The sequence below is a fragment of the Osmerus mordax genome, chromosome 6 (assembly GCF_038355195.1).
Source record: "Osmerus mordax isolate fOsmMor3 chromosome 6, fOsmMor3.pri, whole genome shotgun sequence".
Lineage (NCBI taxonomy): Eukaryota > Metazoa > Chordata > Actinopteri > Osmeriformes > Osmeridae > Osmerus > Osmerus mordax.
The window spans coordinates 16,851,448-16,863,613 of NC_090055.1; the positions used below are offsets into that span (position 1 = coordinate 16,851,448).

The following is a 12,166-nucleotide window of genomic DNA, read 5'->3' on the forward strand; positions in this document are numbered from 1 at the left end:
TACACTGTAGACTCCCATGGTTGACAGGCTAGGCTATATAGAGGAATGGCAGCACTTTAGTAAATTAAACTGGAATTGAAATATGTCACCCTGGGCTTACCGTCCATTGCCACACTTCGAAAAGGGACTTCTGGGAGGGGTTTGGTTATGCAGTGCATGCACAGACACAGCCGGCGAAAAACATACATATTGTGGATTGGATTTCATAGCGGATGGTCCATCCGTACAGCCTGTGCTTAATGTGAAATCAGCCTACTAGCTTAAATGAGATGTCAGATTAGTGGCAGAGAGAAGAGACCAAGCCCCAGCCTAACGAGTCCCAGCTCGTTAGTCTAATGGCCGTGCTGCCCTTGTCCCTCTGCGGCACCCTCGTGTTGTGTTTTTGGAAACAACTCAAAGCATCCCACTGACCTCTGCCTTGGATCGAGGGCGGAAGGGGAGGCCACAGGCCATGTTCCAGATGAATGCCTGGATATCTCTAACAGCTCAAACCACATGGAAGCCTCTTCCAGCCCAGCCTCCATGTGAAGGAAGGTTAACACTTGAAGGGTAAACATGACATAACTGAGTTGGGGATGACAAAGGTACAATGCTGCACTGCAGCCACCCCCCCTGCTGCTACCGCAGAGCAGAGCCAATGAGATGTGACGAGCCTGGCAGAGAGGCTGTGGGGATGGGATGGGCGAAGTAGGCTCGTAAGCAACACCCAGGATGTGAGTCACCATAACTCTGGGACGAACCCCTGCAGTACAGCACCAATGGAAGCGGGACAGCGTTATTGTTTACAAAAATGACAGTGCCTGGTCTCCATTGGCAGCTGCTGCTCCTCAATTATGCACAGCAGTTGTGGGGAGAGGAGGAATCTAAAAGCATACTCCCACACTCCTCGGAGAATCATGGAGGAAGCGAAAGCAGCGTGGATCGCCCTGTGACCTTTAAAGGCACAATTACTTTCAAAAGTAAAACTCCCTTTCAGTGAGGCAGTCTCAATGGGGTCTTGTGTAAGATAAGTGAGGGAGAAGTAGGGTGCCCTGCAACTCTCGGGTAGAAAATGAGAACAGAAAAGTGTAAAAAACAGCCAATCAAACAACATGCATTACATGACAGCTGTACTACTAAGTATGTACTAGGCTATTCATGTTCTACATTACTTTCAAGATGAGAGGCAAGGAAAGGGACAATGGTTAAAAATGTATGATTCTGACTATATTATTTACATGGCAATAACTTGAAAGGGAGTCTCCCATCTGGTACAGACTGGGAAGTATGGCTAATGTTCCAGAATAACCTTGTAGGATCCACTAACAGGGAGAGTATCTAGAGTAGATTGTAAAATCGTAGAGTAGCTAGAAAGCCGGAGGCTGTTTATCATTCGAAACCAGGAAGAGCATGTACCAAGCAAGTGTAGTGTTACACACAATAAAGTAAGGCTGCTTTTCCTTTCAGAGATTAAAAAGATGCTTCCCTGTTAATGAGTTTCCATTGATCTAAATCCACACATAATTCTCTAAAGGGGAACAGTTAACTTGAGCAGCTTAAAAGATTTATAATAGGTGTGACATTTTCCCAAAAGATTGACGTTTCATCACACGGTATCGTCAAAACAGAGAACAAATCCAAATGTCCTCAAAGATGTTCAAATTCAAAGTCCTCTCTGTCACTGGAGAACAATCAGTGTGGAAATACAATGCGTTGAGTCCAGTGACTGGTAGGTAAGGCAGGGAGGATTGTTGTAGTAACCACCTTATCTACGGAGTCCTGCTTCTTATTCTGACAGCTCATCACTCTTCTAACAAAGCTGTGGTCTAAATGAGGAGTTGGGGTGTGGCTGTCTCAGATCCCTGTCTTACCTAACAACCACACCAGAAGGTAATTAGCATGCAGGTGCCAGAGTCTTGTAGCAGCCGGGAGAGATTCTAGAAGCCAGGGCCTACAGTAGGCTTCTCACTGAGTGTTCTACTCCATACATCCCATTCATTCTCTGAGCCCATCAGTCCAGTCCAACATACCCATTGGGCCCATTGTTATTATAAAGCTCCCGAGGCGCAATTCATCCGTTTATATTTTATTTGAGTCATGGTAAAAACAAATCGCCCCCTCAGCTTCCACTGCAGGTGGAGGGATAAGTTAATTCTGACTCATCCTGATATCAGACAGTAAACATGTTTTGAGGAATTGAGTTTCTACAAAGCTTGGACTGACTGAAGTCCACCTACCCATATCCAGCAGGAGAGAGATTTAGAGAGATTTAGAAAGTATTTTGACCAAGACCGGTATGTCAAAATACATAACCCATTTTTTCATAAATTGCCTCCATGAAGAAAAATGAAAAAAGAAAGAAAAGCTGTTATTGTAGTTATAGTATGTTCGGGGTTGTTGTCAAGTTCAATATTTGCTTGAGACTGTGAACTCAGTGCTACAACCGTTGGCTAGCCTGGATCTAATCCATTTTCAAACTACACATGAGGTTTGTTAGTCATGTTTCACCATGAGTTGTCTGTTCTAACCAGCGTTAGTTGATTCCAGCTACGGTTTACCTAAGGGAACACGCTGGCTATCCCATTAGCCGCATCCAACTGTTCCCACTTTAATAATTGTAATCTGATTTTAGCCTGGCATTACAGCGCCGGGATAATATCCACTTTGCTTATGTTATTACATTATCTGAGTGGCAGTACAGAAGCTCTAACCATTCTTTCAGGAGCGCAACAGACTTGAGTGGGAGTGCAGCAAAGATCTACTGTAGGCTTTCCTACAAGTATAGACAATACAATATAACTCAGGACAGGAAAACTTATTATGTTAGGATTGCACTCACCCAGTGCACCTGACCTGCAGCAGACTGTAACTCAAAGCGTTTCCATTTGCTAAACAGATATAGTATTGATTTCTCAGTACCATTTATTTCACCAGAGTGGTCATTAACTCAAAAAGCATTCTCAGGTCTCGGCTTGATGACGCAACCTCCACGTTCAAGTCGAGGAAACACACCAGGGGCAGTAGCTTCTAGACCCTGTCCTCTTTGTCCACACGTAAGGGGCAAATACAATGACATCAGCTTAGATGGCCACGAAGGAAAGTGTCAGCAGCAAAGACGTGTGAACAGACTAGCCAATTGCTGTTTGTCCCAGTCACATGCAGTGACAAGAATGTGATCAAGACTAAGACAGAACCAGTGGCTGCAATCAGTCAGAGTAAAAGCCACATTAGACATGTAGCACAGCATCTCATTGAAGTCAGAGAGTACGATCAGTGCAGTCCTGAAGATGCTATAGATCAGTGGTCTTCAACCCTGGTCGTCAGGGCCCACTGTCCTGCAAGTTTGAGATGTTTCCCTGCTCCATCACACCCAATTCAAATGAATGGGTTGTTATAAGCTCCTGATAACATACATTCATTTGAATCAGATGTATTGTGGCAGGGAAACATCTAAAACATACAGAGCAGGTTTGTATACCACTGACATAGATGAAAACAGCCAGTACTGTATGCAGTGAGTGGAAACTGATACAGTGTGCCAGGGAGGAAAGCAGTTCTAGAGTACTCTATGCCCCATAGGGGCTGGCCTGTCAGCTCCTCTGGGCACAGTAATTAATCACCCCCCTTCCCCCCTCTCCATCGCCTCCATCTTCCATCCTGTCCCCTCAGGACTCAGCACACAGCTCAGCCCAGCCCAGTACACCTGGAGGAGAAATCAGGAGGTGGCCAAGAGAAGTAGAGCAAACACCATCCTGAGCTCAAAGCTCCACAGAATCAGGCCACAGCAGACGGACTCTGTGGCTTTTTGAGTACCACTGCTGCTTCCACCCACACACACTCTCACACACACAGTCATACACACACTGAGCAGTCAGTCTCAAGTCACAGCAAGGAGCCTGCCTGGAGTGGAGAGAAACTCAGCCTTGCACAGGCAGGTCTGATCCCAACATGAGATACATATATCATCAGGACATACTTGTTTAACAAGGGGGACTGTGCCGTCTGCTAGTCCATTCCTGAGTGGGTTAGGAGTATGCAGCTTCCCCAACCCCCTACACACACACACACACACACACACACACACACACACACACACACACACATACACACACACAGGACCACCACACACCACACATATGAGAGTACCTCCTTGTGGTCTGCTTTTAGGCATGGTGGAATGAGCCAAGGCCAGAAGGACTCATTCCAAGAATCTGATTAGGCTTAGACCGAAGAGCCATCTGGTCATCACCATCTGACCTGCTTCTTACATTTTTGCTGGGGAATTTGGAAGACATTCACCAAATCCAGAAGATGAACCGAAGTCATCGGTCAACAGACATCTCACTGGTTTCCTTCAAACTAGTACAGCAGATATGGAGAGAGAGAGAGAGATAGTGAGACAGGAAGAGAGACATTAAGAGAAAAAGAGAAGGAGGGATGGAGACAGAGAGTGAAGGGGGGGGTTTCTCAACTACTATCTCCAGAGTCTCTGCAAACTGATGTGTGACAATAGCACATCCTGTTGATGATCCACATCCTTCTGTTGATAAACCACATCCCTCCCCACTTATCTCTCTTTCTCTTCACCAATCTCTCTTTCACCCTCCCCACACCTCTTTCTCCCTTCCTCTCTACTTTACTCTCTCCCACCCTCCCTATTGCTCTCTCTCCCTCCCTCACTCTGAAGGTAGGTGCTCTCTTTCGTTAGTCAGAGTGTGGAGGAGACCGTCAGCATCGTAACTGACTCATTACGACAGAGACGCAGCACAACTTCAACAGTGGAGAGCTTGAAAGTGGGATCCGCCCTGATCACAGCCCAGATGCAGCACACCGCTGCGTCTGTGTGCTCAACTCCAGTCTTGATGCGAGCACTCTTGGAAATGGTTCTCGTATTACAGTTTTTCTCAATTGTTTACACACAAATACTGGTACTTGAGACACAATGACCACAACATGTAACTCATGCACCAACCCCATGAACCAATTCTGCTAAACTGCAAGCACAATTCCTGCTTTACACTCAAATTGCAGTTCTAAAACACACTTTTTTCAAAACACTACACACAATTCTCTGCATTTGGCACAATTTTCATGAAGAAAATCTTTTGTTTTCACAAGGAACACACTGCCATTCAAATACGCACACTGACTCATCGCATAGACAAACACCTGTCACACAGTTTTACAATTAGCAATCAGAGCTTTAGCATAAAAGGGCAACAGGTGGCCTCTTCTGTTTTTGAGCAATGGATGCCAACATTGGAAACAGAGGCAGAGGAGTGAGAGTAAGAGGAGGAGGACGGGGAAGACGAGGATGAGGAAGGCCAAGGACCATAATCTCTGATGAGATCCGAGCCGCTTTGGTTGACCATGTGGTCAACCATGGTCTAACAATGAGGGAGGCTGGGCAAAGAGTACAGCCAAATTTGAGCAGGTACACTGTAGCATCCATCATCCGGACTTTCCGAAATGAAAATAGGTAAGAAATCTACTCTCACTACAAAATTGCAGTAGGCCTACTGCATATCAATACAGTACTCAATGAGTACAGTAGTACAGTATTGCCTGTGGACTGTTCTGTATGACTGTAAAAATAAAGTATGTTTCAAGTATTTGGAAAATGTATTCCAACTTTGTATTCCTACACAGTATTGACAGTATTTTACTATTTGTTTGGCAGAACTGAAAGATTATCAACACAAGGTGGTCGGGAACGTCTTCTGTCTCCTGAAGAGGAAACTGAAATCATGAACATGGTCCTAGAAAATAACGCCATAACATTACGGCAAATACAAAGAAAAATAATAATAATGGAACTGTATACACTATACAGTAAATTATTCTGTTGTTTTGTATGTAGACCACTGTATGTGCAACTTTGTGTTGGTTGGGATGTACACTGTGTACATCCCACAGTGCACAGCACAGTACATACATAAGTCAGGTGGGAGTCAGGTGGCTGAGCGGTGAGGGAATCGGGCTAGTAATCCGAAGGTTGCCTGTTCGATTCCCGGTCATGCCAACTGACGTTGTGTCCTTGGGCAAGGCACTTCACCCTACTTGCCTCGGGGGAATGTCCCTGTACTTACTGTAAGTCGCTCTGGATAAGAGCGTCTGCTAAATGACTAAATGTAAATGTACTGTCTGTAGTAAGTGTAACACTGAACAAACATTTTTTACATTGAGCGCATCAGTGTTCAAATGGTTCTTATAAATGTCTATTCATATGATGGTTTGTGTTTGTCATTTGAAAACAAAATAGCATTTTGACATTAAATAACAATGTTTTGAATGTTAAGTTTAATTTTGCAGGAGAAGTGAGGGGTTTTGCCCATTTTGTGTGTTTTTTTTATTTGTGTGTAGAGTTCTGAGAGTATGAGGTATGCATTCAGAAAATGTGTGCAACCAATAGAGAAAAACTGTAAGTGAAAAACTGAATAATCATTACTTTCTAAACAGAAGATTACAGTGTTTAGGGGGACTCCAGCTTGGCCTCCATTTCCATACTGCTCAAAGGCTGGTGAATCGAGAGAGAGGTGAACTCCGATTCTGATCCTTTCCAGAAGCTACACTGCCATCAGGCTGTCAATCACTAGCCTGCCTCAGGCCCTGCTGAAAACCGGGATGCTGTTCACAGGAGAGCAGTGAGAGAGGGGAGACAAGGTCATTTAGAAATCTGACAGATCTCTAGGAACATAATAGTTTCCGTCTTGAACCTGAAGCAATACCGCAATCTATATTTCTAGATGACATGAAGGTCACTGTCATCTCTAAGCAACTAGCAGTCTTCTATTCAGATTGGAGATGTATCTTTAATGGTCCCAATCCACACATCGTTGCTAAGGTTGTGATATATTTAGAACTAGCTCCCTTCCATTTATGGACAGTTAGACAGGAACCATCTGACTCAAGTTCCCACAACTGGGAAAATGTCAGATTTGCTCTCTGACTGAACTCTCTAACTAACCCAGTCAAGCATCTCTAGGACACTTTAGAATTGAGTTACACAGGCTTCAGTGAGATCACCCATCTGTTTGCCCGTCCAATAATAAGAGCAAACCTAGAGAGCCCCACGGCAGAACAGAAGCAAGAAGCCTTTCAAACAGTCAACAACCTTTAATGAAGACTAACAGAGAATGGAGTGCTATAGTTTAATATCCATTTTCGAGTTTCCCCGTCCGACGAAATAAAGGGCTTTGTGTCATTCCAAGTTAGGATGCTCTTTCTGCTTTCAAGCATTCTATTAGCAGTGAATTGCTTATTGAGGAAGTGGTGATCACCTCTCACCCACAGCCCTTTGAAGCCATGGCGGTACTCTCTTTATTGTGTATAATTTTTTTTCTTCATTTCGTGCATTGGAGCAGCACTGAATAATCCAATCCAAAGCCTAGGCCTACACCCACAACAGATAACAAGACAGCAAGAGCAGCTCCCACCTCTTTCAGAGAGACTTCACTCAATTCAATTTACGATTGGGGAAGATTGCTCGCTCACCGACCAGTAAGCTTGAGTAATGACTTAACTTCAGGGATTGTCTTGGTAATATATTTGGAAAAATACCACTACCAGAGAATATATTGAAAAGTATGAAATATTCACATGCAAAGAATGTAAAACTCACAAGACATGCAATCACTATGCATCCATAGCATAACCTAAAAAAAAAAACAGAATGCATTTGTTGTTGATGTAAAAGTGATTTTTCCATTCCATGTTGAGACAAAACGTATAGTCTATGCAGGGGCTAAATGTACCCAACATCTGAACAGTGGACAACATAGATGGACATCTTGTTGTAATATGTTTCCATCATGGTATAGATAGATACAAAGATACCAAAGTCTATGGAACGTTCTTTTAAAATAACCTACATTATTGAAGAACTTCAGAGTTGGAAGACTTTAAAATGTAGAAGGCTTTGAATAATTCAGTCCTAAAGCGATACAGTAGTTATGGAGAACAAGAAAATGTGGGTCTGGCTTTCGGGAAAACATGGTTCTGTTCCCCATAGGCCGGCCTATTGTTTCTGTTAAAAGTCTCAGGAAGTGACCCCTCGGGTTAAAAATTCATGCTGAGTGAAAATACTTACATTAAAAAGCTGGTAGTCAGTCTTGATGGGAGTTATTAAACTGGTCTCACCCGCCTTCAGACTCTGTCTGAAATAAGTTGATAAGCCTGACAGCAACCTTTCTCAGTGTGTACAGAAGAGGATATGATACCTTATGCTAGATAAAATGGGATTAGAGCAAGGAAAACAACTGTTTTAAAGTGAAATATGTTTTACTTATCAGTTAAATGTGACATAATCACCTAACTGGGATTGAAAGAAATCGCATATGCTGAGGAGCATTGATGAATGCCTGAAACCTCACTCACCTGTTTACATTTCAGGCCACATCTATTATGCATGTTCCGCCCTCGCAGAAGAAGGCAACACCTGCCCGAGTTTCACCATCTGCTCTGGTAGTCCTGTTCCCCAGTTCTCTACACATCACCCACCTACAATCATTACCTTCCTGTTCTCATATGCATCACAGACTCCAAACATAATGTGTTGATGCTCACCAGTGATGACACATTCCTAATACAACTCATAATGACTCATGGTAGATCAATATAATAACTATAATTTAGGTGACTGCCTATTGATGAAGACACTATTCATTAAATTAACTGATTACGTTTGTTGGTCATATAACTATTCAGAATGATTCATTGTACCACAGCTAAAACAGAACAGCAGGAAAGGTCTGAACAGAGGGCAATGCAGCATGATGCAGGAGTAAGTGACCTGGAAAAATGCAGTCGTTCTACCTTCAGTCCTGCTGCTGCAGGGCATGGGAGTAAATCAGAGGTTAAGGAGAACTGGGGACCGTGCATGAGCCATGCATATAATGGTATCCGTGAATTACATGATGACTGCACAATTCAAAGATTAAATTAGATGGAAAGCAGCAAATCGGAAGCCCTTTAGAGGACAAAGGAGTGAAGGTGACCTTAAGGACAGATGCACTCGTCATGTCATTTTCACGACTTCCACAGAAATCCACAGAATGTCTGTGAGGGTTTGTTTTCTTTAATTTTCACGAGAATCCAGAGATTCTGTGGTGGTTTGGCCTTCAGTCCTAATCTGTGTAGTATACACGTAGAACATTTTGAAGAGAGATTGCAGAGAGAAGGATCAAAAGCCTTAAGTCAAACACCAGCACCTAAACCTCCAGGCTAACCTGAACAGCTGGGCAATGCTACAGTAGGCTTGGCTGGGCTAGGCTGGGCTTTGGCTGGGATGGAATGAAAGGTATTTTTCCAAAATATCTGAATAGCCCCTTTCAATCAGCCCCACATTCCTTCCGAGGCAAACACAAACAGCATAAAACTCCTACTGAGAAGGTTTCCCCTGTACATAGGTGGACCTGAGCCAGATGTTGGGGAAAATAAACAACTATTCAAGCTTGGTGTTTATAACAAGTAGTTAATTCATAAGAAGTTAATATGCACTTCACTAACAAGTAAAGGGCACTTTGGTGTGTAGTTGTCTATTCAACAAACCTATACTAGTTTCTGGTCTAGAGGGAATAGTTTGCATCTAGTTAGATATGTGTTGAGTGTGGGTGTGTGTGTGTGAGAGGGGGGGGGGGTACACAACAGTATACACATTCCATAGTTATTTTATTCAACACGCCTGCTCTTGTCTGAAGTGTGAGGCTCATCAAGAGGAAGTCTGAAAATTGATAATCCTAACAACACCTCACCAAAGAATCCCACTACCTACACAGTATGAATTCACACTACCTACTGTAAGTTTACAATTGCAATAGCTAATTACATTCTCTAGTAGGTTTACAGAGTGCTCTTCATCTAATCTTTACAGTTAACCCCTCTCCCCCCCCAAAAAAGATGAGTGTGTGTGTGTGGGGGGGGGGGGGGAGCGGGGTTGCCATAGTGACAGTCATGGATCTGTGAATCATCTGTTTGATGAAATATAATAAAACATAAATAAGAAACTGAATAAAATGTATAACCACAGCAAATAATCCCTCGTTGCTTAGTCACCCGTGGGGGGTGGATAAATGGGGTTTTCTACACTATAAGGCCAGAGACAAACCCAAAAACAAAAATACTCTACTGTAACAGTAGGTGTTACATCTTGATGGCTTTTATTTTAAGGGACGCTTCAAATTCACAGGTGGTGAAGTGGATGCCAATTTGTACATGCTTTTTTGTGGCGAGTTTATTCTGTCCTACATAGAGCTAGCTATACTGTAGTAAAAAAGTGTAACAGGTTACAATGTTAAACTAAACTGCTTCAACATATTGTTTATATGTACATCCAGGCTACAGTGCACCGCAAAGTTAATGTCAGTACATGAATGTGATATATTTCGTTGACTCTAGGCTACAGTCACATCGATGACGGTGTCAATGAAACTATTCACTTACCTTTACAGAGTTGCTTTGCTGTTTTCAGGATTCCGGAACAGATGTCAACAGAACGTTGCTGTTCAACTAGAGGAAGCTGCCAGCTTGTCTTAAGATGAAAAGAGCAACCCGTTAAGAAAAAGGAAGAAAAGTCGCAGGTAGGCTACGCATTAAAATTATGTATAGGACATCAACTACTACTGCCTACTGTATCTGTGACCATCATGCAGACAACTCAAGTGCGTATGGCGGTGCACGGATTCTGATTGCTAAACCCATCAGATGGGAGGCGGGATGATGAGTAATTGCCAAGAACAAAGTCCAATCAGAACAGAGAACTGTGGTGAACCTCAATGTGTGTAGAAAAGCGATTGGGTACCTTTTGACAGCAGCTTTTCCGTGACGTCCCCTAAAAGTTTCAAATGTAAGGTAACGGTTGGCTACTGGGCTGGCCGGCTGGGTTTAGGCATTAAAGTTTCAAAGTTGAAATCATTTGGGAAGACACTGTAAACAGCTTTTATGAACACATTGCAGTTTTTCCTCAATCGCTTTTGCTCAATTCTCGAATGAGAATTATTTTTTTCAAAACAATGTGTTTATTGTTCACACCAGATTACAATTTCTCATTCATCTAAGCAATTAGCATGTGTTTTGGCACGTGTGCAAAAGACTAAGTACAAATGTCTCCAATTTAAACTTATTGAGACTGCGTTTTTTAGACTGCTGTAAATTATTTCAATAATTTCCATCCTTATTGTTAGGATTCTTATGTTTATCGCATCTTCCTGCCACATTTCCTTGTATGTGTAAACTCACATGTCGAATAAAGCTTATTCTGATTCTGATTTTGAATTGGGCACAATAACTAGTTATTGTGTATACATGCACATGGATGCTGATCAAAACTGATGAGTTGATTCTCAGTGACATTGTCATACTTTTCACAACTTCTAAACATTCTTTCATCGTGTGAGCCATCACATGCAAAATGATTAATTCAACAATCAAAATCTGTCAGACATAGATGTATATTCCATAAATATCTATGACATGGAATGTTTGTGATATCTGCAAATTACCTGCCAGGTGACTTATTAATGAAATGACAACCTAACCAATCAACCAATTTCTTTCTCTTTTTTTTGCATGGGTGTCATTTTATGGCAACTTTCAGTTCACTCTATATAACTTGCATCTAAGACGTGTAAAAATGTGCATGCAAATGTGAAGGTTCTGTTTGCACAGTGCTACAAAAACAAATGTCAAACAAATTTTTCTGTGTGTACTACAGTATTGTACAGTATTGACTGTAACTTTTCCCAGAAACTGTTGAAATTGGTATCTTAAAAGCACACTGTGATACCCAATAGCATTCAGCTAGCTGAAATTCTTGAATAGTACAATAATCAGTCAGTGTGAACATTTTATTTTTGTTTATAACAAACATTTCCATGGTTAACTTCCATGGTTAAAAAAACATCTGAACATTTTGACCATTATGGCTCACACAATGAGCTAAATATCCTTTCTTTAATATGGGGCCAGGTAGGTCTGTAACAGAAAGTTACATGTGCCGGAGTGACTACCAATATTATTGTGGAGATTTTATTATGATTTTAAACCGTACATCTGTACATATCAAGGGATATATACCCTATTACTAATTGCTATTGAAATCAAAACATTTACTTATCATTGTGAACTGATTTTTTATTAAAAAAAGTAAAAAAAAAAGTGTCTGGCATTGTTCAGAGGCCCGGTCCAAATG

The 12,166-nt window shown here is 42.2% G+C and overlaps 1 protein-coding gene across 2 annotated transcripts in view; it reads right to left on the minus strand.

The window, feature by feature from the left end:
- Positions 1-10,588, minus strand: part of osbpl3b (oxysterol binding protein-like 3b) — a 32,240-nt gene extending 21,652 nt beyond the window's left edge. For both annotated transcript variants that reach the window (XM_067237370.1, XM_067237371.1), the window contains exon 1: positions 10,420-10,588. The gene's annotated coding sequence lies outside the window, so the exon portion shown is untranslated. The remainder of the gene's footprint in view (positions 1-10,419) is intronic.
- Between the last annotated feature and the right edge of the window lie 1,578 nt (positions 10,589-12,166).